The following is a 7,642-nucleotide window of genomic DNA, read 5'->3' as shown; positions in this document are numbered from 1 at the left end:
GTATTTGGAGTGCACCCGGGGTGGCATGACGAATTTCTTCAGCCTCCTTAGGAAGTGGAGACGCTGTTGCTTCCTCTTGACAAGAGTGGTGGTGTTGTTGGTCCATGTCAAGCCTTTGATGAGGTGGAACGCAGAGGAACTTCAAACTGCTTACTCTCTTGACTGCAGTCCCGTTGATGTGGACCGGGCCATGTTCCCTCCTCTGCCTCCTGAGGTCAACAATAAACTCCTTTGTTTTGCTGACCTAGGAGAGGTTGTTGTCCTAGCACCACAATGCCATGTCACTTACCTTCTCCCTATAGGCTGACTCGTTGTTGTTATAAGGCCTAGAACCGTGGTGTCGTCAACAAACTTGATAATGGACTTGGTGTTGTGCAAAGCCACACGTGGGTGAACAGGGAGTACAGCAGAGGGCTGAGGACACACCCTTGGGGGGCCCCTGTGTTAAGAGTCATTGTAGAGAAGGCGTTGTTACCAATCCTCATAGCCTGTGATCTGCCCGTCAGGATGTCCAGGATCCAATTGCAGAGGGTGGTGTCCAGATCCAGGGCTCTGAGCTTGGTTTCGAGCTTGGAGGGAACAATAGTTGAATGCTGAACTGTTGTCAATTAATAGCATTCTCACATAGGTGTTCTTCTAGTCCAGATGTGTTGCAGCCGTGGGAATAGCAATGGAAATGGTATCTTCCCTAGATCTGATCTCGTTGGCACAAACAGGAGGATGTATAGAAGAGTCAATAAACAACAGAGCAGCACTATAAGCTTCAGAGGTGATGGATGTGGGTGGCTAGGCTAGAGTTTTTGGAGTTGGGGGTTACTGTGTGGCTGTGTGCAAGGGCACGGGGTCATCTGCGTTGTTGCATTCCACTAGTAAAAACCCGAAGCTCCCATCATGCACCAGCGCGAGGCAGGGAGTCAGTCACGAGGTTAGGGTTAACTCTGTCCCTCATCCTCTCCTCCCAGTCCTTTTGTTCCTGCTGCCACAGATGGTCACGGCCCCGTGTGACTGTCACATCCCCCAGGTCGCAAATGCCATGGTCTAGGTCAGACATACACACTGTAACAGTCCTCAGGAAAGCCACTCTGTAACTTCATCACATCTTGTAGATTTTGTCTTACTAACATAGCATATGTAAGTCAAGCAACATACATGTAGAAGTCTTAGTTTGCTTGTTATTAATATTTTAAGACGAGCAGATTTGCTGTATCTCATATGTTCACACAACTCATGACTGGAGGCTTCCTGGGTATTCTTTGAAGAGAGAATCACAAAATGTATCTGAAGGTCATAAAATACAGTGTGTTGTGGTATTCATTCAGATAGAGCCTCATCCTTTCTGAATCCTCTTCCTTTGTCCAGTGAATAGTGGAACTGATCTGAAATTCTGAGAATGTAGTTACCCATCCTTCTTGTCTGATAGAGCAAAAATGTTTGCATAATGGGTTTGGCGGAAGCACACTTGAATAGATTATAGAATCAAGCCTGCTTCTGCTAAAACAAGGGGAATTTGGGGGGGGGATTTTTTATTTTCTGTATAGTGTAGCTACAGTGCCTTCAGAAAGTATTCATACCCCTTGACTTATTCCTCATTGTGTTGTGTTACAGCATGAATTCAAAATGGATTAAAAAATAAATAATTCTCAACCATTTACACACACTTCCCCATAATGAGAAAGTGAAAACATGTTTTTACAAATGTTTTCAAATCTATTGAAACTTAAATATGGAAATATCTCATTTACATAATTATTTACACCCCTGAGTCAATACTTTGTAGAAGCACCTTTGGCAGGGATTATAGCTTTGAGTCTTTCTGGGTAAGTCTCTAAGGGCCTGATTCTGACCCGAGTTAAGCGGGCGTAAATGGAACGTAATTCCCTTTTTTTGCACTTTTTTTCTCTATGCGTATTCTGACGATTAACTTAAGCATGAGAATACCGTGCTATTCACCTGCTATTCATTTTGGGTGGAGATTGAATAAATGAAGGTGTGGCGGAGGTGTGTTCACAGATACGCTGTATTCTGACCTTGACTTAATTCCCTAATAATTCCACCACCGTTACATGTGAGGAAACCATAAATAAGGTCTAGCGAACCTACCGGTTCCAAATGGAAACAGCATCTACTTTATTTTTGCAGATAGAAATAACACCATTCTCCATAAATGGGTTGGTTGTTTAAATCAAATCAAATTTTATTTGTCACATGTGCCGAATACAACAGGTTGGCCTTACCATGAAATGCTTACTTACAAGCCATTAACCAACAATGCAGTTTTAAGAAAGTAGAGTTAAGAAAATATTTACTAAATAAATTAAAGTAAAAAAAGAAAAACAAAGTAACACAATAAAAAAGCGAGGCTATATACAGGGGGTACCGAGTCAATGTGCGGGGGTAGTCGAGGTAATTTGTACATGTAGGTAGGGGTAAAGTGACTATGCATAGATAATAAACTACGAGTAGCATCAATGTAAAAACAAAAGGGGGGGGGTCAATGCAAATAGTTTGGGTGGCCATTTTATTAATTGTTCAACAGTCTTATGACTTGGGGGTAGACTTGGCTTTGGACCTAGACTTGACACTGCCTGGTACCGCTTGCTGTGTGATAGCAGAGAGAACAGTCTATGACTTGGGTGACTTGAGCCTTTGAAATTGTTTTGGGCCTTCCGCTGACACCACCTAGTACAGGGGTGGGCAACTCCAGTCCTCGAGGGCCTGATTGGTGTCACACTTTTTCTCCATCCCTAGCAAACAATGCTGATTAATCAAATTGTATTCTAAACTGAAGTTCATGATTAGGCGATTATTGGAGTCAGGTGAGTTAGCTGGGGCTGGGGCAAAACTGTGACACCAATCTGGCCCTCGAGGACTGGAATTGCCCACGCCTGGCCTAGTATATAGGTCCTGGATGGCAGGAAGCTTGGCTACTGGGCAGTACGCACTACTCTCTGTAGCGCCTTACGGTCGGATGCCGAACAGTTGCCATTGTGAAGGAAATTCTACAGTCATGAAAATGTTAATCTTGTCTTTGGTGTCATAAACAATCCTTGGTTCCTGCCTGTGCCTGGTAAAAATATGAGGGGGGGGGCATCATGACCTCCTCCTTAGGACCATCTGGCAGAACGCTGTTATTTAGGTTAACCTGTTTAGGATAGGGGGCAGTATTGACACGGCTGGATAAAAAACGTACCCTATTTAATCTGGTTACCACTCCTACCCAGTAACTAGAATATGCATATACTTATTACATATGGATAGAAAACACCCTAAAGTTTCTAAAACTGTTTGAATGGTGTCTGTGAGTATAACAGAACTCATTTGGCAGGCAAAAACCTGACAAGGTTTCAGGCAGGAAGTGGCCTGTCTGACAAGGTGTCGTTCTTCTTGTATCTGTTTATTGAAGAGTGAGGATCTTAGCTGTCCCGTGACACTTCCTACGGCTGCCATAGGGTCTCAGAAGGCGGCAAAAAGCAGAATCGTGGCTTTGCAGGCTCTGGCTGAAACAAAGTAGCGCGTTTGGGTAGTGGCTGGTTACAGTACTGTGAGACTCAGGCGCATGCCCGCGTCGACCGAAAGCTTTGTTTACTTTCCTCAGTTTAGCTAAATGGACATTCCCGGTCGGAATATTATCGCTTTTTTTACGAGAAAAATGGCATAAAAATGGATTTTAAACAGCGGTTGACATGCCTCGAAGTACGGTAATGGAATATTTAGATTTTTTTTGTCACGAATTGCGCCATGCGCGCGACCCTGATTTACCATTTCAGATAGTGTCTGGGACGCACGAACAAAACGCCGCTATTCGGATATAACGATGGATTATTTTGGACCAAACCAACATTTGTTATTGAAGTAGCAGTCCTGGGAGTGATTAACGAGAGTCTTGTCTTTAACCTCTCTGGGCTAGGCGGGACGAATTCGTCCCACCTACGTAACAGCCACTTGCAGCCTGTGGCGCGATTTTCAAAACCTTAAAAATCCTATTACTTCAATTTCTCAAACATATGACTATTTTACAGCTATTTAAAGATTTGATGATCTTCATCAGATGACAACCCTAGGACATTATGTTATACAATACATGCATGTTTTGTTCAATCAAGTTCATATTTATATCAAAAACCAGCTTTTTACATTAGCATGTGACGTTCAGAACTAGCATACCCCCCGCAAACTTCCGGGGAATTCGCTAACATTTTACTAAATTACTCACGATAAACGTTCACAAAAAGCATAACAATTATTTTAAGAATTATAGATACAGACCTCCTCTATGCACTCGATATGTCCGATTTTAAAATAGCTTTTGGTGAAAGCACATTTTGCAATATTCTAAGTACATAGCCCAGGCATCACGGGCTCGCTATTTAGACACCCGGCAAGTTTAGCACTCACCATAATCATATTTACTATTATAAAAGTTTGATTACCTTTTGTTGTCTTCGTCAGAATGCACACCCAGGACTGCTACTTCAATAACAAATGTTGGTTTGGTCCAAAATAATCCATCGTTATATCCGAATAGCGCCGTTTTGTTCGTGCGTTCCAGACACTATCCGAAATGGTAAAGAAGTGTCGCGCGCATGGCGCAATTCGTGACAATAAAATTCTAAATATTCCATTACCGTACATCGAAGCATGTCAACCGCTGTTTAAAATCAATTTTTACGCCATTTTTCTCGTAGAAAAGCGATAATATTCCGACAGGGAATCTCCTTTTCGGCAAACAGAGGAAAAAATCACAAAGGCGGGGGTTGTCGGGTCACGCGCATAAGCCCAGAGTCCCTTGATCGGCCACTTGAGAAAGGCGATAATGTGTTTCAGCCTGGGGCTGGAATGACGACATTCTGTTTTTTCCCGGGCTCTGAGCTCCTATGGACGACGTGGGAAGTGTCACGTTAGAGCAGAGATCCTTAGTAAAAGATAGAGATGGAAAAGAAGTTCAAGAAATGGTCAGACAGGCCACTTCCTGTAAAGGAATCTCTCAGGTTTTGACCTGCCATTTGAGTTCTGTTATACTCACAGACACCATTCAAACAGTTTTAGAAACTTTAGGGTCTTTTCTATCCATATGTAATAAGTATATGCATATTCTAGTTACTGGGTAGGAGTGGTAACCAGATTAAATCGGGTATGTTTTTTATCCAGCCGTGTCAATACTGCCCCCTAGCCCTAACAGGTTAAATAGCTGTGAAATAGTCATATGTTTGAGAAATTGAAGTAATAGGATTTTTAAGGTTTTGAAAATCGCGCCACAGGCTTAAAGTGGCTGTTACGTAGGTGGGACGAATTCGTCCCGCCTAGCCCATAGAGGTTAACCTCTCTAGGCTAGGCGGGACGAATTCGTCCCACCTACGTAACAGCCACGGCTATCCTGTGGCGCGATTTTCAAAACCTTAAAAATCCTATTACTTCAATTTCTCAAACATATGACTATTTTACAGCCATTTAAAGATAAGACTCTCGTTAATCTAACCACACTGTCCGATTTCAAAAAGGCTTTACAACGAAAGCAAAACATTAGATTATGTCAGCAGAGTACCAAGCCAGAAATAATCAGACACCCATTTTTCAAGCCAGCATATAATGTCACCAAAACCCAGAAGACAGCTAAATGCAGCACTCACCTTTGATGATCTTCATCAGATGACAACCCTAGGACATTATGTTATACAATACATGCATGTTTTGTTCAATCAAGTTCATATTTATATCAAAAACCAGCTTTTTACATTAGCATGTGACGTTCAGAACTAGCATACCCCCGCAAACTTCCGGGGAATTCGCTAACATTTTACTAAATTACTCACGATAAACGTTCACAAAAAGCATAACAATTATTTTAAGAATTATAGATACAGACCTCCTCTATGCACTCGATATGTCCGATTTTAAAATAGCTTTTTGGTGAAAGCACATTTTGCAATATTCTAAGTACATAGCCCAGGCATCACGGGCTCGCTATTTAGACACCCGGCAAGTTTAGCACTCACCATAATCATATTTACTATTATAAAAATGTCATTACCTTTTGTTGTCTTCGTCAGAATACACACCCAGGACAGCTACTTCAATAACAAATGTTGGTTTGGTCCAAAATAATCCATCGTTATATCCGAATAGCGGCGTTTTGTTCGTATGCGTTCCAGACACTATCCGAAATAGTAAAGAAGTGTCGCGCGCATGGCGCAATTCGTGACAATAAAATTCTAAGTATTCCATTACCGTACGTCGAAGCATGTCAACCGCTGTTTAAAATCAATTTTTACGACATTTTTCTCGTAGAAAAGCGATAATATTCCGACAGGGAATCTCCTTTTCGGCAAACAGAGGAAAAAATCCCAAAGGCGGGGGCGGTCGGGGTCACGCGCATAAGCTAGTGTCTCTTGATGGGCCACTTGAGAAAGGCGATAATGTGTTTCAGCCTGGGGCTGGAATGACGACATTCTGTTTTTTCCCGGGCTCTGAGAGCCTATGGAAGACGTGGGAAGTGTCACGTTAGAGCAGAGATCCTTAGTAAATGATAGAGATGGAAAAGAAGTTCAACAAATGGTCAGACAGGCCACTTCCTGTAAAGGAATCTCTCAGGTTTTGACCTGCCATTTGAGTTCTGTTATACTCACAGACACCATTCAAACAGTTTTAGAAAATTTAGGGTGTTTTCTATCCATATGTAATAAGTATATGCATATTCTAGTTACTGAGTAGGAGTGGTAACCAGATTAAATCGGGTATGTTTTTTATCCAGCCGTGTCAATGCTGCCCCCTAGCCCTAACAGGTTAAGAAATGACCAGACACATGCCGGAACCAACCCTATGAACTATGCCTATGCAACGTGTCTGTAACCAGTATATAAGGGAACTAACGGGACTGCCCCGGTTGAGCTCCTGATTGACATGTGTACTTGGTGCATTGAGTTGTTTGAAACCTCTCCAGCGCGCTGAAAATAAACAATGTGTTGAGGATCAGCGTGGCAGATGTGTTGTTGCCTACCCTTACCACCTGGGGGCGGCCCTTCAGGAAGTCAATGATCCAGTTGCAGAGGGAGGTGTTTAGTCCCAGGGTCCTTAGCTTAGTGATGAGCTTTGTAGTCAATTAAAGGTCTTGCTCACATCGGCTTCGGAGACCTCGATCACGCAGTCATCCAGAACAGCTGGTGCTCTCATGCATGCTTCAGTGTTGCTTGCCTCAAAGTGAGCATAAAAGGCATTTAGCCCGTCTGGTAGGCGCATGTCACTGGGCAGCTCGCGGCTGGGTTTCCGTAATATTTTGCAAGCCCTGCCACATCCGACGAGCATCAGAGTTTAGCTACAAAACCGACGCGTGCACAATCATGGGGCAAAACAGACAGGGTTGGTGTAGATCGTAAACTATATTTAGTCTCCAATGTTTATTGATATCATAAATACATTTGCACAATGAGCACTTGTTGTCTCTTAAATAAATCGTTAAAGTTATTGGTTAGCTAGCTAGCAAATGTTTTGCCATATTAACATTGACATGGCTCCCGAGTGGCGCAGTGGTCTAAGGCACTGCATCTCACTGTAGTGCCTTAGACCACTGCCTTAGAGGTGACACTACAGACCCTGGTTCCATTTCAGGTTGTATCACAACCTGCCGCGATTGGGAGTCCCATAGGGC

Source organism: Salmo salar, chromosome ssa20 (genome assembly GCF_905237065.1).
Source record: "Salmo salar chromosome ssa20, Ssal_v3.1, whole genome shotgun sequence".
Classification (NCBI taxonomy): Eukaryota; Metazoa; Chordata; class Actinopteri; order Salmoniformes; family Salmonidae; genus Salmo; species Salmo salar.
This window is presented reverse-complemented; position numbering follows the sequence as displayed.